At 39.0% G+C, this 26,825-nt stretch overlaps 1 pseudogene; it reads left to right on the top strand.

Annotated features, from left to right (window-relative positions):
- Positions 1-1,864: 1,864 nt before the first annotated feature.
- Positions 1,865-2,564, top strand: LOC147443993 (uncharacterized; annotated as a pseudogene).
- The last annotated feature ends 24,261 nt before the right edge of the window (positions 2,565-26,825 follow it).

Raw genomic sequence — 26,825 nt, 5'->3', positions numbered from 1 at the left:
TTAATCTACATAGATTATATATAAGCACATGGTATGGCAAGGGGTTTCACATGAAATGTAACAAAGCCATCTCAACACATGTTCCAAAAGTTAGAGTAGATTATTACAATGAAGGAAACATTTTCCTTGATAAGTGAAATTTGTTCAGAATCATCTTTCTACTACAACTCCTTCTGGTGAGATATCCATCACAGCATGGATAGGTGAAATTCCTTCTGTATCTCATATTTTCACCTTCGGATGTATTGCTTATATTCATGTTCCCAAAGAGACACGAACAAATCTTGATGCTCATGGTCTTAAACTTATCTTCATTGGATATTCTCACACTTCTAAAGGCTACAAATTCTATGACCTTCCGTACCATTATGAAAGACTTGTGCTCCTAGGTGTAGTGTCAAGTACAACCAAATCTTGAAAGAAATCCAGGTCATATGATAATGTGTACATGATCTTAGGTGCCATAAAAGTGAAGACAAAATCATGTTGTGGTAATAAAGTTGTCCACAAGTTCTAGCATCTTTGCATTACAAATAAGTATGATGTGACAAAAATAGTTACAATGCTAAATTTGGCAAATGTTAAAGAAGCATACAATTGTTTTATATTCAGGCCACAATTTGAAATTTATGTGAATAGTCTCTATACTATATGAAATTTATATGAACACTCCCTATCCCTCAAAATCATGATAACAAGTGTAAAACAAATAAACGACATATCTAGCACAATAAAACACCATATGCATAGTTCAACTTCCAAAATATTTACCAAGCACAGGGTTTAAGGTGTACTAGAATCTATAGCCCCAAGGATATAAATTTGTTCTCAACCCATCAAGCCAACTTTATGGATAAGAACCTATCCAATTGTATCAAATTTTGATAGTTGCTTGTTTAACAAGAGATAAAAGATTCCAGTTACCCAACCAAGTAGCTTGTTTAACTGCAAGAGACAAACAATTTCAACAACCCAACCAAGTGTTAACCAAGCAGCTATCAAATCTAGATAGCTGCTTGTCAACAAGAGAGAAAAGATTCGAATTACCCAACCAAGTGTTGAAAGCCATCCTATTTGTCAAGTACTTTAATTATATAGCTAGAAAAGAAAACTAGGTAATGGATCTCTCCATTATGTATGAGAATAATCATTTAGGTTATGAATTAATTGTTGTTGTCCTCACCCTTCTCAAAAAAAAAGGAGAAAAGAATGAAGACAAGAGGATTATATTGAATTATATCTCCATATTATTGAAAATGCAAGCAAAGCAAGCATAAGCATCTCCACATTCCCATACAAAACCTTTGTAGCCTATACATTCTTAGTCCATTCCATCAAGGCACCATACCAAAGGTCACATGTGTCTAGATGGAGGCCTCATTGCACTCCCTTACCCCCCCCCCCCCCCCCCCCCCCCCACGCGGTAATTTGTCAAGACCATTTTCACCTATGTCATAAGTGCTTACAGTCGGTTAACTCATGATCATGATGTACGAATGAGCAAAGCACAAAATTTGTTGCTAGCCACAATAAAGTTTTGCAATTAATTATGTGAGAATGGCCTAATGTACAATTTTGAAGGCATGAGTACAGAAGAGAGAAGATGATATTATAGAATTAGAATAGAATACATAGTTCTTTATTTACTTCATTGTACCTTTCAAAGGGATGCCTTGTAGGTGATACAAATTTGTTAGGACACATGGGACTAACTACAAACACTAGAAGGCAAGTGCCATTGGCACTACAAGCAATTCAATGTTGGTTAAGTGTGGTATCGTGTCGGAAGGTTGACCGTGGGGGTCTTTTAATTCTTAAGAACTAGTAGGGGCACCAGCAGGGGGGTGCCGATGCACCAAGCTACATGCACAATGAGATAGCATGCAGCGGGCCGAGCATCCTAGTTGAGGGTGTTTTGGACGCTAGCGATGAGGAGGCGCACTTCATCGTCATCAATGCCAAGAGTGGTCTCGAGCACCTCCTCTGGGAGAGGGAGGTTGGAGACGAAGAGGGCAACGGCGAGTTGGGAGGCAGCAGGGTTTTGGCTATTGAGGGCGGCGATGGCAAGAGCAGGCTTGGATTTGTCTGGGTTGAACTGGAAGTGGACGAGGCCACGGGTAAATACAAAGAGATCGCTAGCATAGATGGTTTGGTAGAAGAACTGGTTGGCGGTTGGTTGGGTGGAGGTGGTGACGAAGCCCACGAGCAGCGTGCCTTGGGCGACGAAGAGGACTTCGGTAGCACGGGGCCGGTGCATGTGCGGCGGGTTGATGCGACGGGGCTTGTAGTCAATGCGGGCAATGGAAAGGCCTTACGTGTTGAGGGCGCGGAAGTTGGCGGCCCTGACGAGGTTGACAGCGGAGCCGAGGTTTCCGGTGATGTTGGTGGCGTTGCGGAGCAGTTGGGAAGCGAAGTCGGAGGATTGCACGGCAGCGGCAGGCTTGCAGGGCAGGCCGTTGATGTTGAGGGTGAGTTGGAGCTGCTGCGGCTCGTCGGGGCAAAGGGTCCTCGTTAGCAGCGCGGACAGTTGGAGGCAGGGGTGTGGCCAACCCCAGCAGCAGTAGCGGACATACTGTTAAGAGGAGTAGCTGGGTGAGAATTTTGGAAATGCGTAAGAGGCCGCACTTGATGAGCTCTTCTCCTTTTATGCCACGTCTGCTGCTCCGGGGACTCGACGTCTATCACGTTACCTGCTTCAAATTATCATCACCCAAAAAGCGCTTCAAATGTCGCAACACGCTTCTAAATAGTCCCTAACTGAAGGATAGCTTGGCACTGTCTTGGCTATGAACTATATGGGCTACTTCTCTCGGACTACATGCGGGCCAAGTGGTGTCCGAGGCAACTTATAGTATAGTGAAGCGAGGCTTGGGCATGGTAGCTGCACCTTTTATTTTGAAAATGGGGGATTCAAAATCCAAGCAGCACTTTACTTGCACAACACCTGTGACAAGAGTGACAACGTCAACAAATTATCCCATGGCTTTGGTCCATTGATCAAGTTGACACATTTAGAAGGGGCAAGCCTTATAAAGAGATAGACAAGGAGAGAGATGGTACCGAGTAACCTTGCAAGATAAGGGCCATCATTATTAGCACTCGGGTCATCTCAATGATTGAGTAGTATCACTACCAAAAATGCTCGTGCTTGCTTACCTCATATCATAATCAATATAAGCCAACATTTATCGAGGCAAACTATGACGTGGTGACCTTGATGTCTCAACACTCTATTGGAAGCCAAACACCATCTCTTGTACTACATGAGCATCACTCAAAGGCATGTTGGAAGTTCTCTCCTCCAAGGGTCTTAATTATGAAGGCATCCGCGGTTACATACCTCAAGTCAGTGCCAAACCCTATCTCTAATAAAGTGGTAGGTGCTTCACCCATGGAGGGAACACTTGATTTTGTGCTAGTTGTATGCTAGTAAGATTGGACTCAAGTTAGATGAAAGCTAGTCTCCCGACTTACATACCCAACTCTTGATGTAGCATATGTAACCAAGCTGCATCATTTTACGCCAATACAACATCCTTGTACTCTTGAAGTAGCATATGTAACCAAGCTGCATCATTTTACGCCAATACAACACCCTTGTTCTCTTGAAGTAGCATATGTAACCATGCTACATCAAGTGATGCCAATACAACACCCTTGTACTCAGCCTACTATGAATTCAATAAAGGAATCATGCGTTGCACCTTGCTACTCTATGTGATGGAATAATTATCACTCCAAAGTGAACTCGAAAATCTATTGGCCTTTCAATTAAAGCACAGACCCTAGGCTATGCATAAATCTACTCACCTATAATACTACATTGTGAACAATATATTGCCTCATAATGTATACGAAAATGAGTCAACCAATAGCCTATTAATAGAGAATGATATTAGTGTAGTCTTCGACATCATGAAGAATAACGTTCATACCTGTCTCCAAAGGCATATCAAATAATAGCTTTGCAATCTTCACAAGGCTAAACCTACACATTAATATCTCAATGTACTTTGTCTGACACAATTTGTTGCCATATTGTGGTAGCATTAACCACATACACTACCAATTGAGTCCTCATTCCTAGAGGGCCTAAGTTGCAACTCAATGCTAGACTCACTCTCCAATCAATATAAGTCTTGCCGTGACAATATCAAGTAATGAGGGAGAAATGAAGCTCCCAAAATATTCCTGTACATGCGAGCACTCTCAATCACTTCATCGATGCAATCTCGTATCTTCAAATTTTCATATAAGGGAATAGAGATAGGCCTACAATAAATTATGTTTAAACTTGAGAACATATTTGACGGTAGTGGTGTATCCCACCTTTGTAATAGCCTTATGCCCTCTACCATGCATATGATATTAATGGATAAAGACCATATGTATATGTCTTTAGATGTCTATATATATATATATATATAGCTCACCCACACGACATGCGGGCCAAGTGGTGTCCTCCGTCAGCTAGTATAGTGAAGCGAGGCCTGGGCATGGTAGCTGCACCTTTCATTTTGAGATTGGGGGATTCAAATCCAAGCATCACTTTACTTGCACAACACCCGCGACAAGAGTGACAAGGTCATCAAATTATCCCATGGCTTTCGTCCACTGATCAAGTTGATACATTTAAAAGGGGCAAGCCTTATGAAGAGATAAACAAGCAAGATAAGGGCCATCATTATTAGCACTTGGGTCATCTCAATGAGAAGTATCACTACCAAAAACTCTCGTGCTTGCTTACCTCATATCAATAATAAATGTAAGACAATATTTATCGGGGCAAACTATGACATGGTGACCTTGATGTCTCAACACTCTATTGGAAGACAAACACCATCTCTTCTACTACATGAGCATCACTCAAAAGCATGCTGAAACTTCTCCGTAGTTACGTACCTCAGGTCAATGCCAAACCCTATCTCTAATAAAGTGGTAGATGCTTCACCCATGGAGGGAACACTGGATTTTGTGTTGGTAATTGTATGCTAGTAAGATTGGACTCAAGTTAGATGACAGCTAGTCTCCTGACCTACATACCCTGTTGAACCAAGGTTAGAGAGAGTGCAGGTAGATGAGAAGAGAGAGAGAGAACTCCACAATCTGCAAGCCCCAAAGTGTGTCTACTGATCACACAAGATGTGTTTATATAGAGGGGACCAAGGTGCTATATATAGAGATACTATATATAGCTCAACACCCCCACTCAAATGAAGGTCCCTAACTGTGGATGAAAAAACCCTTGGGGGCTCAAGGGAAAAACCCACAGCTCTATATATACCCACCGTTTCATTAAAATTTTTTAATTATACATTTACAATGTTCAAAGGAGCTACATCAAGGGAGCTACATCACTCCTGTTTTACAATGTGCCCTTTCAAGGGTCTTTAACAACCCTATATATACAATTGAATTGATGCAAATTCTTCTATATCTTTGAACATCTTCAATATGTTTGAGCCGCTTCAATATCTTTGAGCCCATGTACACACTGCTTGACGTGCAAGAAACATATCGAGACGTGAAGGTTAGAAATTAACACATCACAGTTTCCTTAGAGACGGTTCGCGACGCCGCTTTGGAGACGACATAGAAACAAACGTAATGTCGATGCAGTCACATGTGTAGATGACATAGAAACAAACGTAACATCAATGTAATCACATGTGCACAAATATATACAATTCCAGTATGTAATAAATACATTGGGACCCCCAAGATCTCAACTAACAGCTGTCATCATCATGGCTTTACATACCATGGCATCATGGTGTTCACCATGGCATTAAGATGCTTAGAAAAAAATTGAAATAGCAATCATCATGGCTTTACGTACCATGGCATCACGGTATTCACCATGGCATGAGAGACGCTCAGAAAAGCTTTGAAATACCAATCATCATGGTTTTACGTACCATGGCATCAGAGACGTTTTCTTCAAACAAATAAAAATTGAAATAGTAATCACCATCGTGGCTTTACGTACCATGGCATTACAGACGCTAGTTTTGTGCAAAATCTGCAAAATTCAAGACAATGACGAGTCAATAGATAACTGCTTTGTAAAATCACGTGAAATATTTTATGAAAAATCCTGACAAGATTAGTAGCATGTATCAAGAAACAAAGCCATGATCAATGGAGAGAAAAAAAACACAACAAATAATATCACCTTGAACCATAGATGAAGATAATAAAGACGCATAATGTAACTTCACCCATGACATCTACGTCAATATAGATGCCTTGTTTGCAGATACGCACAAGCATATCCATGAAAATCCACTCGATCATCAACATTGGTTATTTTAACATTAGTTAAAACAGATAACGATAAAAATAGAATTCTTCGACTCGTTGTTGATTGGAGCCGGTGGTAGTAGCCTTTTCGAGGCACTTGTTAAACCGGGAGTGGTAGATCTTAGTGAAGGTCGTAGCCATTGTGAGGCAGTGCAAAATCTGCGATTCAAAATGCAGCACCGGATCAAACACAAACCACCTTGGCTCTGCTGGATGAACCATGTCTTGTACATACGTTAGGCTGGTCTTATACGATCAGGCTATACCCAAGCGACCTAGAAGAAAAATTTATAAACCTGCGCTACCCAATACCCACAATTAAAGTAAAGTAGAACCTTCGTATGCGGCATCCAATCATGCGCTTAAAAGATGGGACAACTCGATGGTGTACATAAGACAACAAAGAAAGAAATAAGACTTTGTCAGCATGGGAGTTGGGTAAAACTACCTTCGTTAGCATGGGAGCTGGACAGGAGACGTCGCCAACATAGTGTACGACAGGGCGATGTAAACCAGGCTGCATATTAGTGCTAGCACAGATTAAAACAGAAGCCTGTCTCTAGATTTCATTCAAAAAACAAAAAGGCGCTCCTATTCGCCTGCAGGTTGATTATTAGGCTTCAGCCCCTAACGCAGAGCCAATGAAGGGTCATGCTGACGATAGCTAAAGACAGGAAAGGCAGTGCTTTTTTTTTTTTTGGAATAACGCAGCCTAGTTTAGAATAATGCAGAGTACAAATACCAATAAAATAGCGGGTATTTTCTTAATATACATATGTTGCCGATTGGGGCACCATAGTAAAAATAGACTTGTTGGGGCCGACCGTTTCATGAGTAGCCCTCACGAGATGCTGTTGCATGGTAAAAAACTGTTGCACGTGCGAGGCTGCAGCCAGTAGGGACCTTCAACCGCCAGCGTTTCTAAGACTCATGAGGTTTCTGTTGTCTCCTCGACACAAATCACAAATCAGAAATTTCACAAATGATTAAACCGTTGCTTATGAATTCTATCAACGCTCACACGTCGAGTTGCCAGTTGCTTATCTACGAGTACCCAGCCGCTACTCTTCCTGTTCATGCTACTATAGCGTGAGCTATAAGCCTACATCTCTAGGTTTCTACGCTTAACCACAAACAAAATTGAATAAAACAAAGATTCTTAAATTATCTTAAGAAAAGAACAGCATGAGTAAACTTATCTTTCATGTCTATGCTCTCCATAGCTCTGATACCATGTTGAACCAAGGGGAGAGAGAGTGCAAGTAGATGAGAAGAGAGAGAGACAACTCCACAATCTGCAAGCCCCAAAGTGTGTCTATTGATCACACAAGATGTGTTTATATAGAGGGGACCAGGGTGCTATATATAGACATACTATATATAGCTCAACATACCCAACTCTTGATGTAGCATATGTAACCAAGCTACATCATATTACGCCAATACAACATCCTTCTACTCTTGAAGTAGCTATGTAACCAAGCTGCATCATTTTACGCCATTACAACACCCTTCTACTCTTGAAGTAGCATATGTAACCATGCTACATCATGTGATGCCAACACAACACCCTTGTACTCAGCCTAGTATGTGTTCAATAAAGGAATCATGCGTTTTACCTTGCTTCTCCATGTGATGGAATAATTATCACTCCAAAGTGAACTCAAAAATCTATTGGCCTTTCAAAGGATAGACCCTAGGCTATGCATAAATCTACTCACCTATAATACTACATTGTGAACAATATCTTGCCTCATAATGCATACAAAAATGAGGCAACCAATAGCCTATTAATGGAGAATGATACTAGTGTAGTCTTCGACATCATGAAGACTAAGATCCATACCTATCTCCAAAGGCATATCAATTAATAGCTTTGCAATCTTCACAAGGCTAAACCTACACATTAATATCTTAATGTACTTTGCGTGACACAATTTGTTACCATATTGCGGTAGCATTAAACACATACACTACCAACTGAATCTACATTCCTAGAGGGCCTAAGTTGCAACTCAATGCTAGACTCACTCTCCAATCCATATAAGTCTTATCGTGACAATATCAAGTAGGTGGGGGAGAGATGAAGCTCCCAAAATCTTCCTGTACATGCGAGCACTCGCAATCACTTCATCGACATAATCTCTTATCTTCCATTTTGACATAAGGGAATAGAAATAGGCATACAATCAATTATGTTAAAACTTGAGAACATATTTGACGGTATCGGTGTATACCACCTTTGTAATAGCCTTATGCCCTCTACCATGCATATGATATTAATGCATAAAAACACCATATATATATATATATATATATATATATATATAGCTCACCCAAACCTTCCATGAAAAATTACTACTTTTTTTAATAGGATCCACTTCAAACTCATTACCCTTAAGAACCGAACCATCCCAAAGGGATGCAAACAATCACAACATCTATCTCATTTTTTAGCGCATATACAGAAAGTGATTTTCACCAATATTTAAGGAAATCAAATTTAAGGCATAGAGAGGGTAGAAGCTAGAGAGAGAGAGAGAGAGAGAGAGAGAGAGAGAGAGAGAGAGAGAGAGAGAGAGAGAGAGAGAGAGAGAGAGAGAGAGAGAGAGAGAGAGAGAGAGAGAGAACAAGCAGACTCCATGTAGGAGTTGTTGTGGATGCGATCTCATTCCTCACAAACTATTCATCAAATCAAGATCCGTGTTGGGCATAGCTCTTCTCTTTCCCATAACTACCTAAAGGTTATCTTCAAAAGATGGAGACCCTTTGCAACCTACATGCCAATGCTCTAATGTTGGTAGAGGCTACCAACCCCCTTGTAGTCATTGTCACTTGTTTTGTCATCTTGTCAAACAACTCATCCAGCATGGTCTACAACCCTTATTTTTGAATAGACTCTCACATTCTATAACTTCAAGTTACAACGTCTACGTTGGTTTCTAGTCTGACTTTGACAACTTCATGTGATAAGCTATTATCCACAACTACGACTATCACAACATTGTAATGTACCCACAAAACGGAAAACATCTTGGAAATGGATGAGAGCCTATAATTTGTGCATTGCCTCTAATGATTCAAAGATTTCTCTGCACTGGATAATTGTAAGTATCATCGGTTGAAGAATTAATCAATAAGAAAACTCATTTTATTGTTGGGAGCACTTTAGATAGGTTCTTACTCATGGCCCACATGGCTGACACCAACATCACCATTGTGGTAAGATACCTTCAACATGGGCAAGGAACAATAGTCGTGAAGGTTGTTGAGATCTTCAACAACAATTATAGAGTGAACAAAAATTTAAGCGGAAAAAATTGTTGTTTTATGTGTAATGTAGTACTACATCAACTTTGGAGGCTTACCATGACCAAAGGGCGAAACATTTTCAAAGATAATCATTTTTTCCATAAGTAAAGGTCTTTAAAATCTAAGCTAAAGAAAGGATTTTCCAAAAATATTTTTTCTATTAAGAGATTGGAAGTTTTGTCAAAACCATGCAAGGAAACTTTTATGTCCTATTAGGTTACCAACCTAGTGTTAAAATAAAAAGACCCTCCAACACCTGAAGAGAAGCATGAGAGTGCCTCCAACACTAGAGGAGAAGTATGCAACCCATTGATGGAGATAAAAATGATGAGGGAAGCACATATTCCCTACGATGCCCATTCTATGCCATATGTATAACTGGTCAATCCTGTTTTGATAAGCACAAGAAACCCAATGCACAAAAGCCATGTCTTTGCATCTTTGATTTATCATTATAAAATGCAAACTTCTCTCCTTCACACATCAACTAACTCCAATTTCCAATTGTGTCGCATGGTCATAAGGGTTCAGATGTACACCACTACTTTGTTTTTTGAATAGACACCATATGCACACTAAAACAGCTAAGGCAAAGTAGTTTTATTTATGGAGAATTGTGAGTGGAAAAAGCTAGAAGGGCATGCAGTATAGACCTAGAGGAAAGGTAAAAGATTATAATTCTAACAATCAAGCGATCAAGTATCTTCTGATTCACACCAACTTTTATGGAGAAATGGGCATTTATATTACACAATTCTTAGTTGTGTGCATGCGTGCGCGAGCGCACATGTGCACGCACGCATGTGAATGTGCATGCGCACGTGCACATGCAAGGCCCAGGCGTAGTCTTTCGACATGTCCTTGTTTCTCTTTCACAATCATTATACTGCTACCTAGAAAATTCTGTAAGATGAGACAACTAGAGATAAAGAGAAAACAAAAAAGGCCCCTATTATATTTTCTCCTCCTATTGGTCTCTATGTTTATGTGTTTACTTTTTGTATGCATTCCTTTGGTGCTTCGATGCTACCACATTCAAGTGCTAGATTATCATTGGTTCCAGATCTCCATATGCTCTAGTGGTATCTGTGGAATCAAGACAATTATGTTAAATACATGTTGATAGGGATTAGGGTGGATAATAAATGACATTCATGAGTAATACATGCAGCTATAGAGCTTAACTAGAAGCACAAAGTTAATCAAAAGAATTGTTGTAAAAGAGGTAGCATATTATTGCATTATAGTTCTGTGTGCAAATCATGCTCTTTTGTAGAGATAGAGAAAGTACAATAGTTGACACACATGCACAACACACAAAATTTATCACTCCACCTCTTAGGTTTGACTTAAATTTTCACATAACATTCCACATGGCACATATCAAATACGTTATACATAAATGGCTCACACATAAGCAGATGACATGGCGAGGGATTTCGTACAAAATGCAACCAAGCCCACATTCGTGATCCCAACAATTCCCCCTTTTGGGTGTTGTTTCACAACGATCACTCACGCAATCCTTTTAGAACACATAGAGGGTGAGACACACACAAGTATCCCCTATTACAAAGGGTGTAAACAACAATCACAAGCCTCTCCTCAAGCATAAGCAAGAGGAGGGACTCACAATCCTCCCCTACACATAAAAACGGTGGTCTCAAATTGAGTATTTTATACAAAAATGTACAATACTAATTTTGTTGTTTAATTGGAGGAATCTTGTCTCTTCCGCACAAATCTACAACTTGTTGTAGTTGTGTATTTCCATGTTGTTATTGTGATTCATTGTTAGTTCTTGGTTGTTCTTCATTGTTCACTTCATGTTGTTCATTTTATTGTTTTGTTGTTGATATTTGTCATTGCCTTATCACAAGTGGCATATCACAAGTGATCGATGTTTTGATCTTCCTCACCAAAGTACCATGAAAGTTAAATTCAAAGTGCGCTACTAAATCAGTAAGGGAAGGACCTATCACTTGGCATGTCCAATGACCATGTCCACTGGCCGTGTCAAATCTCATTAAAAGTGCATAATGTCAAGATAGATCCATAGTGAGCAAAGTAAAACCAAATTTGTCATATAAATCAACATAGTTTTCATACATTGATACGAGAAAAAATATTATCTTGGACACTTAATCAATAATCTTGGACCTACAATAACCAAATTACGAAGCATTATTGTTTGACATAGATTCCCAAACATATTTGACGTAGCCAAATGGTGTTCCTCCCCTTTAATTTCTATTGTCTTAGCTAATTTTTTAATAACCCCACTCCCTAAGCACCACTTGCGCATGAGCATGCTCCACTACCCTTTGGTAATTAGGTGAGGAGACACTTACATTTTGCTTTTTTTTCTTACATTAGCTCAATAATCAAGCATTCTAGTGATCTTTCCTTACTTTTTTAGATTAACATTGTCATAATGTTAGTCATAGGCATCATTTCCTTGTACTAGTAAGATTGGACTCAAGTTAAATGATAGCTAGTCTCTCGACCTACATACCCAACTCTTGAGGTAGCATATGTAACCAAGCTATAGCATGTGGTGCCAATACTGTAGACATGTAGTAGTGTTAGTGTGTATACGCGCTTCACTAGGGGCACTTTTCTCCCACTGGGTTTTTCCCCCTGGACATCTGGTGTGAAAGGACACCTTATCTCTTAGGGTTTCATATGAGCTTTGTAGCTCTGAGTTTGTACACACAATTATTATTCCAATACAGAGAGAGAGACTACAGAGATCTCGTACACAAGCTCTGTGTCTTCTCCTTCTCCATCTTCTTCCTACTCTAAGTTGCTGTCTTCCTTCTGTTTCCTGTTTCATCATCTTCAACAATTGGTATCAGAGCAAGGTGATTTCCAGAGCCTCTACTTGCGTTTTCGCGTCCGCGCGCGCAATCGCAGTTTTCTGGCAGTTTTCGGAAAATTTTCTCGTGGGGGCATCCTCGACGTTCCGGGAGTATTCTGATCAGGTGACCTGCGGTTTTACCCCCCTTTCGAAGCTGTTCGAGCCCTCAGAATTTTGTTCTGAGCAGTGTAGCAGAAGTTACTTTTCGGAGGCGTTTAGATCAAGAGGGTGTGCTTTTTGACAGATTTTCTTCAGGTAAACAGTTCTTTTGGGAAGCAGCTTGTCTTAGCTTTGTGCTGAGATTTTGTGTAGAGTTTTGCTTGCATTGGAGAGGAGATTTGTGAATCTCTTGGAGGTTCTTTTGCTCTCTTGTGTGCATCTACAGTATGGCTCAATCTACGGAGAAAGAGATTTTTGGTGCGTTTACATCCGAAGACAAATTGGATGGTACCAACTATTCTCTTTGGTCTTTTATGGCCAAAAATGTTTTGGTTGGTAAAGGATTGTGGGATTATGTATCTGGAGATGAAGTTCGTCCAGGTAGCATTGCACCTGCCACGCCTGGTCGTGGTGCAGCTGTTGGTGCAGGACCCTCACAAGTCACTCCAGAGCAAAAGAGATGGGATACTAAAGATGCACAGGCTATGGCTGTGATTGCCTTAACCATAAAGAGGACAATCACACCACATATCAGATCTTGCAGAACTTCTGAGGATGCTTGGAACACTCTGCAAGCTATGTTTGGAGGAAGAAACGCTGCCAGAATAGAGTTTTGAAGAAACAACTTGACAAAATACACATGGACGAAGGTGACGATATTGTCGAGCATCTTACAAAAATCAGGGATCTTAAAGAGCAATTGCTTAGCATTGATGAAGTGATTCCAGAGAAGGACTTGGTTTCCAAAACACTCAATTCACTACCACCATCTTATTTGACTTTTCAGACTTCTTTGACTCTGTCTTTGCGAGCTAATCCTGACCCTCTTCATTTTGAAGAGTTAGTGGCTTTGCTATTGCAGGAGGATCAATCATGTAAGAACAAGTCTTTACAGGTGGATGGTATGGATCATGCTCTTGTTGTACATAACAAAAATAGGGGTAAAGAGAGTGCTCATCACTCCAAGTCTGGTGCAGGACAGTCTTCAGAGAAGTCTAAAGGTGATTCCGACAAGTCCAAGAAGAAAGGTAAATGTCACTACTGCAAGAAACCTGGTCACTACATTAGTGAGTGTAAAAAGCGAATTGCTAAAGAAAAGAAGAAAGAGTCAAGTTTGGTTGTTTCAGCTTCTGGTGATTCTTCTACAGCTAAAGAAGAGTCTGCAAACTTTGTGCAGGATTCTTATGCTTTTGTAGTATGTTCAGATTTTTCTGCTTACAGTGTTGACAAGACACAAATGATTTGGTACTTTGATAGTGGTGCATCCAGGCATATTACTTCAAGGAAGGATTTGTTTTGTTCATTGGATGCAGCTCCAGTAGGAAAGAAGGTGACATGTGCAAATAATGCTTCTTATCCAATCAAAGGCGTTGGTAAGATTTTGATTACCATTTCAGATGGTTCAGATTTATGCTTGCCAGATGTCTTATATGTTCCAGGGATCAAGAAGAATTTGTTGTCTGTATCCTCTCTTGCAAAAAATGGTCTTCGGGTCATTTTTGAGGATGACAGATGTGTTGTACGAGATCGAGAGAATGGTTATTCTCTTATCACTACAGGTACGCTGGACAATGGACTATTTGTGCTAGATCGTTATGAAAAGCAGATTCAGGTATGTATTGCAGAAACAAAGACTCAGGCCATGCAGGATGCTGAGTTGTGGCATGCTAGATTTGGGCATGTTGGTTATGGCAGTTTGATGACTTTACAACGTCATAATATGGTTCATGATTTGTCTTTATTGGAGATGCCACCAAGACATGTATGTGAAGGTTGCGTTCTTGGAAAGATGCACAGATTTGCATTTTCGCAAGATGGTTCAGTTAGAGTGACACGAAAGTTGCAGCTTGTACACAGTGATGTATGTGGTCCTATGAGGACGCCATCTATAGGAAATAGCCTTTATTTTGTGACCTTCATTGATGACTTTTCCAGGTTTTGTTGGGTGTATCCACTCAAAGCAAAGTCAGATGTGTTTGCAGTTTTTCAACATTATGTCGCCATGGTTGAAAATGAAACAGGTTGCAAAGTACAAACTCTTCGTACAGATCGAGGAGGTGAATACATGTCAGGTGCATTTAAGGATTTTTTGGGAAAGAAAGGCATTAAACACCAATGCACTATGCCATACACACCACAACAGAATGGTGTTGCAGAAAGGAAGAACATGTCTTTAATGGAGATGGCTAGATGTATGCTCAAGGCTAAGAGTTTTCCTCATAAGCTATGGATGGAGGCAGTTGCTTGTGCAGCACATGTTTTGAACAGGTGTCCTACTCGTGCCTTGAAGACCATTACTGCATATGAAGCTTGGTATGACAGAAAACCTTCAGTCGGTTATCTTCGTGTTTTTGGTTGTCTTGCTTATGCTCACATCCCTCAGCAGCTACGTGGGAAGCTTGATGATAAGGCAATCAAATTTATATTTGTGGGGTACAGTAGTGGAAGTAAAGGTTATAGACTTTACAATCCTGCTACAAACAAGATTTTTGAAAGTCGTGATGTAATTTTTGCAGAAACTACTGCTCAACCTATGGTTGCTTTTGATGTACCTCATATGCAGACACATGATGTATTTGAAGGTTTGCTTCCTTCTTTTGTGGAGAATCAAGAATCACAACACGTTGATAATCTTGATCAATCTTTTGATCAGCATGTGACACCTCATGATGTAGAGAAAATTGTGCGTGAAGAGCAAGAAGTTCTCAGGGAAGAAAGAACCTTGCCTAAATGGGTTCAGAAAACTTTGCAGGATAGCAAGTTGGATGCACCGTTGCCACGAAAAACACGTGCTGGTACTACTTTTGGCAGAGAGCAAGTAGATTTGGCTTGCTTTAGCACTCTTTGTGATGCAGATGAGCCTGATTCATTTGAACAAGCTTTAGACTGTGTTCAGTGGAAAGATGCTATGCAGCAAGAAATTGATTCTATTCATAAGAATCATACATGGGATCTAGTGGACTTGCCTACAGGTAAAAAGCCTATTGGTACAAAGTGGGTTTTTAAGGTAAAAAGGAAACAAGATGGTACTGTTGACAGGTACAAAGCAAGGCTTGTGGCAAAAGGCTATGCGCAACAGAAAGGCATAGATTATGATGAAACCTTTGCTCCTACTTCTCGTGCGTCCACAGTTAGATCACTAGTTGCAGTTGCTGCTCATCATGGTTGGAAAGTGCATCAGTTGGATATCAAAACTGCTTTTTTGAATGGTGATTTGCAGGAAGAAGTTTATGTAAGTCAACCAAGTGGTTTTGTTGTAAAAGGTCAAGAGAAAAAGGTATGTAGATTGCGTAAAGCTTTGTATGGTCTCAAACAGGCTCCAAGAGCATGGTATGAGAAGATACATACTTATTTGATTGGCCAGGGATTTCAGAATAGTCCAACAGAAAGTACTTTGTATGTCAAAAAGAGAGATGGAGTTCTCATTATGCTAACACTTTATGTGGATGATATGCTTCTTACAGGCAATACTGCAGATGAAATTGAAATACACATCCTAGTATGTATTCAATAAAGCAATCCTGCGTTGCAACTTGCTACTCCATGTGATGGATTTTAGCAACGGACAGTGAACGACCTTCAATGATGCTATTTTCGCATACAATGCTTCATCTTTTTAATAGATATATCATTTCTATATGCACTTTTGATGTATTTATAGGCTCTACATGAGTTCCAAATTGTATGTTTGACTCTATCATGATGCCTAGGAGCTCTACAGATGCACACAATTTTATGGATCTCATGGGCGGCTGAACATTTTTTTAATGCCCTGGGTATAAAAATGAAAGTTAGGTCATTTTCTTTTGAGAGTAAAGCTTTTAGGAAATCTTGTGAGAAAGGTGGAGATGGTGATGCATGTAGTGGAGCTTCCTCTTGTGCTTCCGCTCTTTCGATGGCATGCAATTCAAAGTTGAGTACTCTTCAGTTTCTATCATCATGTCAGTTTTGTTAATGGTGTGTGGTTAAGTGTTAATTAGTCTCTAATTATTTCTTCCCACTCTCAATCCTCTTCTCCTTTGATTGATTGGTGAGATCTTTGAGCTTTTGATCTATGTGTGTGAGTGATTAATGAGTGTGTGCACCACTGTCCTCTTGATTTGTGAGATTAGAGACTAGGCATTAAGTAGTACACTATTTGCATTTCATTTCCTTCTTCTTCTCTCTTACAATTTGGATCCGCTTCTTGCATTTCTTTTGACTCCATCCTCCATGCACTAGCCAAGATTTGGTCCACTAGATTGAAATCAAATTGATTATGGTCACCAAATTGATTATGGTGAATGGTTTTAAGTTTGCAAATTGCATCGTTATGTTGTCGGAATTGCGGTAAATTTATGTGTGCATAAGCTTGTAAGTGTGTTAATTGTGCATGATTACACACTTTCAAATTGATTTGAATGATTATATAAATGTACAAATGAGATGGTGAAAATGCTGATTTGATTATGATTGCTGGACCAAAGTGGCAAAAATTTTAATTAGACCACTAATTAGATAAACTTTCAGGTCAAATTTGAGTCAAAACAACAAAAAAGGATCCAAAACGGTTCAAATTTGAGTGGCATATTAATAATTGATTGATTGTATGATGTAATTACATTTCACAATGTTGCAAATTGAGTTGAATTGGATGGATAAATTTCAACCAAAAAATGGTACTGTTTTGGCTATTTTTTGAAAATTTATTACTTAAATTTCTAATTTTTAAGCAGAAATGATAAAAATAGAAAAACCTAATGTGAATTGTCAATCTAGAGCATGTTTTGTGACTACTTTTTTGAACATTTTTGGCTACTTTTTGAACATTTTTAGCGTACTTTTTGAGTCTCGAGGAATTTGTTTTTAACTTTTGTATTGTTTTCAATTTTTGAAAAGAAAATGCACACACACACACACACAACATTTCACCACTCCCTCTCTCTTTTTTCCATTTTTTTGGTGAATTTTTTGCCTATTTTTCTTTTTTTTTTTGTCTTTAATTTTAGTTTTAGCCTTTTCTTTTATTTGCTTTTTTTTTTTTAATAACCCACCCTAAATCACCAGAAAAATGAAAAAAAAGGACGAATTACAAAAGAAAAACAAAACAAAAAAAACAAAAACAAAAACAAGATAAACAAAGAAAAAAGGAAAAAGAAAAAACACACACTTACTCACCCACGCACGCAGGAACGCATCCATACCCACACACATACACACTCACCATAATAAATACATAAAATAATATATATATATATATATAACTCACAATGTCTGTCTCTCTCTACTGTCAATTGGTTGCTCTCTCTGACTCTCTCTGTTGTTTTGCGCGCCACAAGAGGGCCCCCCACATGATTCTCTCTCTCTCTCCCCTTCGTTTTCTTTGTGAAGACGCCTATGCTCGCTCTTACAACTTCCCCACAATAAGCACCAATTGTCCACGTTCAATATCCATTGTTGACCTTTTTGAGCCCCAGTTTACTTATTTTTATTTAAATTTCATAAATTTTTATTCAATTTCATTTCATTTACTTTTAATTTCATTTTCGTTTTCTTTTCTTTTCAAATTCATTTCATTTAATTTTAATTTCATTTTTTTTAAAACCCTAAAAAATCCAAAAAAATAAAACGAATAGTCAATAAACTTTTAAAAAATCACTAAAATCCCAAAAGAATAAAAATTCAATCGTAAGAAAAACTCACAAAACCCTCCTCAAAAACAAAAAATTTTACTTTTTTACTTTTTATTTCTTGTTTTATTCATTTTATTTTTGATTTGAAAGTCGTTTATTTATTTTTATTCTTATATATATATATTTATTTATTTTTAACCAAAATATCAAAAAACTAAAAAAAAAAACTGAAAAAAGAACTACATTTCTCTTCCTTGTTTTCCCTCCTTGCTTCTCACACGCATCCGATATCCGGTACACACTCCATTCGCGCACAAGTACGCACGACTAGGCACATTTAGTGTAGATACCCACGACGAGTGCCGAGTTACGGCCGAGTTTGCCAGATTTGAGCGAGATTGCACGCATCGACCCTATTCGTACACGAATTTTGATTTGGGTCTAGATTCGATCAGTTCGCAAGCCTTACAGCCATTCATGTGTATTATTGCATTTTTGCTTGATTCAATACGAGATTCCACGCTTCACTACATTTGACCCCAATTTACGATAGAGATTCATTGCCCATTCACGCACATGATCTCCACTTGGCTTGATTTTAGCCATTGGTCACATACTTACACACGATTAGAGTTGGATTTTGACCGCGACTTGAGCCGAGAGACGACTTTTAGAACTTGATCACACACACACAGTGACCCCAGATTAGCGTTTGGCTAGCCTTTAATTGCCAGACTCCACACCATAGCTAGTGATCGTGCACATAGATCTTCTTGACACTAGATTTGACCTAGATTGCTACATTTTGGCCAGGGATTTCATTAACATCTTAACCTGAAAACACCATATCAATAAATTTGGAAATTTCCTAATTCCCACTTTCAGAATGATCTTAAGATTTGACCACATGGCCAAATCTCAACCAAATTTTTGAGAGCATGGCTGGAAAGGGCTTTTCAAGTACTACCTTGTGGAAGGATTTGACCTTAAAAATAGTTTGCGATTTGTACATATGGCCAAATCTTTAAGACATTGGCGATTCCCATATTAAATCTAATTCTCAAACTCTTTAATATGGTGTTTGAAGTGTGAATTGATAGTAACTCATGTTATTAACACCCCATGGGAGTGTTAATAACATCAAATTCACATTGGACTGCTTAAATGAGGAGTTCCTATTTGCCCGATGGCATATTTGATTTTCCCGCGGGCACTCTTTGTTGCTCGGCGGGCTCAAAATTCCCTCCAAATTTTTCGAGAGGCTAGTATATATTCAATAAAGCAATCATATGTTGCATCTTGCTATTCCATGTGATGGATTTTAGCAATCATGCGTTGCACCTTGCTATTCCATGTGATGGATTTTAGGAACAGGCAGTGAACGACGCATACATTGCAACCCCCCCCCCCCCCCCCCCCCCCCCCCCCCATGCATGGGACTAACTACAAACACTAGAAGACAAATGCCATTGGCACTACTAGAAATTCAATGCTGGTTAAGTGTCGTATCATGTCGGGAGGTTGCCGTGTGGGTCTTTTAATTCCTAAGAACTAGCAGGGGGGTGCCGATGCACCAAGCTACATGCACAATGAGAAAGCATGCAACGGGCCGAGCGTCCTAGTTGAGGGTGTTTTGGACGCTCGCGATGAGGCGGCGCACTTCATCGTCATCAATGCCAAGAGTGGTCTCGAGCACCTCCTCGAGGAGACGCGGGTTGGAGCCAAAGAGGGCAACGGCGAGTTGGGAGGCACCAGGGTTTTCGCTATTGAGGGCGGCGATGGAAAGAGAAGGCTTGGATTTGTCTGGGTTGAATTGGAAGTGGACGAGGCCACGGGGAAATACAAAGAGATCGCCAGCATAGATGGTTTGGTAGAAGAACTCGTTGGCGATTGGTTGGGTGGAGGTGGTGACGAAGCCCATGAGCAACGTGCCTTGGGCGAGGAAGAGGACTTTGGTAGCACGGGGGTGCATGTGGGGCGGGTTGATGCCGCGGGGCTTGTAGTCGATGTGGGCAATGGAAAGGCCTTGCGTGTTGAGGGCGCCGAAGTTGGCCTTTCAATTAAAGCATAGACCCTAGGCTATGCATAAATCTACTCACCTATAATACTACATTGTGAACAATATATTGCCTCATAATGCATACAAAAATGAGTCAACCAATAGCCTATTAATAGAGAATGATATGAGTGTAGTCTTCGACATCATGAAGACTAAGGTTCATACCTGTCTCCAAAGGCATATCAATTAATAGCTTTGCAATCTTCACAAGGCTAAACCTACACAGTTATATCTCAATGTACTTTTTGTGACACAATTTGTTACCATATTGTGGTAGCATTAACCACATACACTACCAATTGAGTTCTCATTCCTAGAGGGCCTAAGTTGCAACTCAATGCTAGACTCACTATCCAATCAATAGAAGTCTTGTCGTGACAATATCAAGTAATGAGGGAGAGCTGAAGCTCCCAAAATCTTCTTGTACATGCGAGCACTCTCAATCACTTCATCGACGCAATCTCTTATTTTCAAATTTTGATATAAGGGAATAGAGATAGGCTTACAATCAATTATGTTAAAACTTGAGAACATATTTGACGGTATCGGTGTATACCACCTTTGTAATAGCCTTATGCCCCCTACCATGCATATGATATCAATGCATAAAAACACCATATATATATATATATATGTACACACACACACACACCCAAACCTTCCATGACAATTTTCTTTTTTTTTTCATAGGATCCACTTCAAACTCACTACCCCAAAGAACTGAACCATCCATAGAGATGAAAACAATCACAATATCTATCTCGTTTTTTAGCACATATACAAAAAGTGATGTGCACCACTCATCTAAAATTTAAGGGAATCAAATTTAAGGCACAGAGAGGGTAGAAGCTAGAGAGAGAGAGAGAGAGAGAGAGAGAGAGAGAGAGAGAGAGAACAAACAGGCTCCCTCACAAATTATTCTTAAAATCAAGATCCATGTTGGGCATAGCTCTTCTCTTTCCCATAACTACCTAAAGGTCATCTTAAAAAGGATGCACACCCTTTGCAACCTACATGCCAGTGTAGTGGCTCCCAACCCCTTGTAGTCATTGTCACTTGTTTTGTAATCTTGTCAAGCAACTCATCCAGCACGGTCTACAACCCATATTTTTCAATAGGCTCCCACATTCTATAACTTCAACTTAAAATATCTATGTTGGTTTCTAGCCTGAGTTTAGCAACTTCACCAAATAAGCTATGATCCACAACTAAGACTATCACAACATTGTAATGTACCCACAAAATGGAAAATATCATGGAAATGGATGGGAGCCTATAATTTTTGCTTTGCCTCTAATGATTCAAAGATGTCTCTCTACTGAATGCTTGTAAGTATCATAGTTTGAAGAATTAATCAATAAGAAAACTTTTTTTATTGTTGGGAGCGCTTTAGATTCTTACTCATGACCTACATGGTTCCCTCAATTTTCATGGGCGCCCATAAAGTAACCCTAAATTTTTAATTTTTTTGAAAATTTCTAATCTCACTTTTCACTCTCCAAAAGTTCTCCTAACCAAATATATGGTCAAAAAACTATTTTCTTTGACCAAAATCTGCATTTCTCAACAGTACCCTCTATCCTACCTCTTCTTTCTTCTCTTTCTCCTTCTGCCTCCAAGCTTTCCAGAGTTGTAGCACATGAGACGTGGTGACCTTGATGTCTCAACACTCTATTGAAAGCCAAACACCATCTCTTCTACTACATGAGCATCACTCAAAGGCATGCTGAAACTTCTCTTCTCCAAGGGTCTTAATTATAAAGGCATCCGTAGTTACGTACCTCACGTCAGTGCCAAACCCTACCTCTAATAAAGTGGTGGGTGCTTCACCCATGGAGGGAACACTTGATTTTGTGCTAGCTTTATGCTACTAAGATTGGACTCAAGTTAGATGATAGCTAGTCTCCCCACCTACATACCCAACTCTTGATGTAGCATATGTAACCAAGCTGCATCATATTACGCCAATACAACATTCTTCTACTCTTGAAGTAGCATATGTAACCAAGCTGCATCATTTTACGCCAATACAACACCCTTGTACTCTTGAAGTAGCATATGTAACCATGCTACATCATGTGATGCCAATACAACACCCTTGTACTCAGCCTACTATGTATTCAATAAAGGAATCATGCATTGCACCTTTCTACTCCATGTGATGGAATAATTATCACTCCAATGTAAAATCAGAAATCTATTGGCCTTTCAATTAAAGCATAGACCCTAGGCTATGCATAAATCTACTCACCTATAATACTACATTGTGAACAATATATTGCCTCATAATGCATACAAGAATGAGTCAACCAATAGCCTATTAATATTAGTGTAGTCTTCGACATCATGAAGACTAAGCTTCATACCTGTCTCCAAAGGCATATCAATTAATAGCTTTGCAATCTTCACAAGGCTAAAGCTACACAATAATATCTTAATGTACTTTGTATGACAGAATTACAATATTGTGGTAGCATTAACCACATACAATACCAATTGAGTCTGCATTCCTAGAGGGCCTAAGACTCACTCTCCAATCCATATAAATCTTGGCGTGACAATCTCAAGTAGACGAGGGAGAGATGAAGCTCCCAAAAGCTTCCTATACATGCGAGCACTCTCGATCACTTCATCGACACAATGTCTTATCTTCTAATTTCTATATAAGGGAATAGAGATAGGCTTACAATCAATTATGTTAAAACTTGAGAACATATTTGCCGGTATTGGTGTATACCACCTTTGTAATAGCCTTATGCACTCTACTATGCATATGATACAAATGCAAACAAACCATATATATATGTATATATATGTGTCCGAGGAAACTAGTATAGTGAAGCGAGGCCTAGGCATGGTAGCTGCACCTTTCATTTTGATAATGGAGGATTCAAATCCAAGCATCACTTTACTTGCACAACACCCGCGACAAGAGTGACAACGTCAACAAACGATCCCATGGCTTTCATCCCTTGATCAAGTTGATACATTTAGAGGGGGAAGCCTTATAAAGAGATAGACAAGTAAGATAAGGGCCATCATTATTAGCACTTCCGTCATCTCAATAAGTAGTATCACTACCAAAAATTATCGTGCTTGCTTACCTCATATCAACAATAAATGTAAGCCAACATTTATCGGGGCAAACTATGACGTAGTTACCTTGATGTCTCAACACTCTATTGGAAGCCAAACACCGTCACTTCTACTACATGAGCATCATTCAAAAGCATGTTGAAACTTCTCCGTAGTTACATACCTCAGGGCAATGCCAAACCCTATCTCTAATAAAGTGGTAGGTGCTTCACCCATGCATGGAACACTGGATTTTGTGCTGGTAGTTGTATGCTAGTAAGATTGGACTCAAGTTAGATGACAACTAGTCTCCCAATCTACATACCCAACTCTTGATGTAGCATATGTAACTAAGCTGCATCATATTACGCCAATACAATATCCTTCTACTCTTGAAGTAGCATATGTAACCAAGGTGCATCATTTTACGCCAATACAACACCCTTGTACTCCTGAAGTAGCATATGTAACCATGCTACATCATGTGATGCCAATACAACACCCTTGTACTCAACCTACTATGTGTTCAATAAAGGAATCATGCGTTGCACCTTGCTGCTCCTTGAGATGGAATAATTATCACTCGAAAGTGAACTCAAAAATCTATTGGCCTTTCAAAGCATAGACCCTAGGCTATGCATAAATCTACTCACCTATAATACTACATTGTGAGCAATATCTTGCGTCATAATGCATACAAAAATGAGGCAACCAATAGCCTATTAATAGAGAATGATACTAGTGTAGTCTTCGACATCATGAAGACTAAGCTTCATACCTGCCTCCAAAGGCATATCAATTAATAGCTTTGCAATCTTCACAAGGCTAAACCTACACAATAATATCTTAATGTACTTTGTGTGACACAATTTGTTACCATATTGTGGCAGCATTGACCACATACACTACCAAATGAATCTGCATTCCTAGAGTGCCCAAGTTGCAACTCAATGCTAGACTCACTCTCCAATCCATATAAGTGTTGTCGTGACAATATCAAGTAGATGAGGGAGAGATGAAGCTCCCAAAATCTTCCTGTACGTGCGAGCACTCTCAAACACTTCATCGACACAATCTCTTATCTTCAAATTTTGATATAAGGGAATAGAAATAGTCTTACAATCAATTATGTTAAAACTTGACAACATATTTGATGGTAGAGGTGTATACCGCCTTTGTAATAGCCTTATTCCCTCTACCATGCATATGATATTAATGCATAAAAACACCATATATATATATATATATATATATATATATATATATATATATATATATATATATATATATATATATATATATATATATATATAGCTCACCCAAACTTCCATGAAAAATTACTACTTTTTTTAATAGGATCCACTTCAAACTCACTACCCTCATGAACCTGACCATCGCAAAGGGATGCAAACAATCACAACATCTATCTTGTCTTTTAGCACATACACAAAAAGTGATTTATATCAATATTTAAGGGAATCAAATTTAAGGCATAGAGAGGGTAGAAGCTAGAGAGAGAGAGAGAGAGAGAGAGAGAGAGAGAGAGAGAGAGAGAACAAATAGACTCCATGTAGGAGTTGTTGTGGATGCGATCTCATTCCTCACAAACTATTCGTAAAATCAAGATCCATGTTGGGAATAGCTCTTCTCTTTCCCATAACTACCTAAAGGTTATCTTAAAAAGATGCACACCCTTTGCAACCTACATGCCAGTGCTCCAATGTTGGTAGAGGTTGTCAACCCCCTTGTAGTCATTGTCACTTGTTTTGTCATCTTGTCAAGCACTTCAACTTACAACGTCTATGTTGGTTTCTAGTCTGACTTTAGCAACTTCACCTGATAAGCTATGATCCACAACTACGACTATCACAACATTGTAGTGTACCCACAAAATGGAAAATATCTTCGAAATGGATGTTGTGAATTTCCTCTAATGATTCAAAGATATTCTATACTAGATGATTGTAAGTATCATCGTTTGAAGAATTAATCAATAAGAAAACTTATTTTATTGTTGGGAGCACTTTAGATAGGTTCTTTACTCATGACCCACATGGTTGACACCAACATCACCATTGTGGTAAGGTACCTTCAACATGGGCAAGGAGCAGTAGTCATGAAGGTTGTTGAGATCTTCAACAACAATTATAGAGTGAACAAAAATTTAAGTGGAAAAAAATGTTGTTTTAAGTGACCAAAGGGTGAAACATTTTCAAAGCTAATCATTTTTCCCAGAAGTAGAGGTCTTTAAAATCTAAGCTCAAGGAAGGATTTTCCAAAAATATTTGTTCTATTAAGAGATTGGAAGTTTTTTCAAAACCATGAAAGGAAAATTTTGTGTCCTATTGGGTTACCAACCTAGTGTTAAAAAAAAATAAAAAAAACCTCCAGCACCTAAAGAGAAGCATAAGACTGCCTCCAACACTAGAAGAGAAGCATGCAACCCATTGAAGGAGATAAAAATGATGAGGGAAGCACATATTCCCTACGATGCCCACTCTATGCCATATGTATAACTGGTCAATCCTATTTTGATAAGCACAAGAAACCCGATGCACAAAAGCCATGTCTTTGTATCTTTGATTTATTATTATACAATGCAAAATTCTCTCCTTCACACATCAACTAACTCCAATTTCCAATTGTGTCGCATCGTCATAGGGGTTCAGAGAGATGTTTTAGGGAGAGATGTTATGAAGCCTTAAGGAAATTATATGACATGAGGGAAGATGTACACCACTACTTTGTTTTTGAATAGACACCATATGCACACTAAAACAGCTAAGGCAAAGTAGTTTTATATACGGAGAATTGTGATGGGAAAAAGCTAGAAGGGCATGCAGTATAGACCACGTGTGTGTGAACGCGCACAGGCATGCACACGCACGCATGTGAATGTGCATGCACAGGTGCACGTGCAAGGCCCAGGCTTAGTCTTGCAACATGTTCTTGTTTCTCTTCACAATCATTATACTGCTACCTAGAAAATTCTGTAAGATGAGACAACTAGAGATAAAGAGAAAACAAAAAAGGCCCCTATTTTATTTCTCCTCCTATTGGTCTCTATGTATATGTGTTTACTTTTTGTATGCATTCCTTTGGTGCTTTGATGCTAGCGCATTCAAGTGCTAGATTATCATTGGTTCCAGGTCTTCATATGCTCTAGTGGTATTTGTGGAATCAAGACAATTATGTCAAATACATGTTGATAGGGATTAGGGTGGATAATAAATGACATTCATGAGTAATACATGCAGCTATAGAGCTTAACTAGAAGCACAAAGTTAATCAAAAGAATTTTTGTAAAAGAGGTAGCATACTATTTCATTATAGTTTTGTGTGCAAATCATGCTGTTTTGTAGAGATAGAGAAAGTATAATAGTTGCACACAACACACAAAAATGGCACATTCTTATCACTCCACCTCCTAGGTTTGACTAAAATT

This window comes from Adiantum capillus-veneris, chromosome 13, assembly GCF_014529385.1.
Source record: "Adiantum capillus-veneris isolate H3 chromosome 13, ASM1452938v2, whole genome shotgun sequence".
NCBI lineage: Eukaryota > Viridiplantae > Streptophyta > Polypodiopsida > Polypodiales > Pteridaceae > Adiantum > Adiantum capillus-veneris.
The sequence above is the reverse complement of the archived record's forward strand: the minus strand, read 5'-3'. Positions and strand labels throughout refer to the sequence as shown.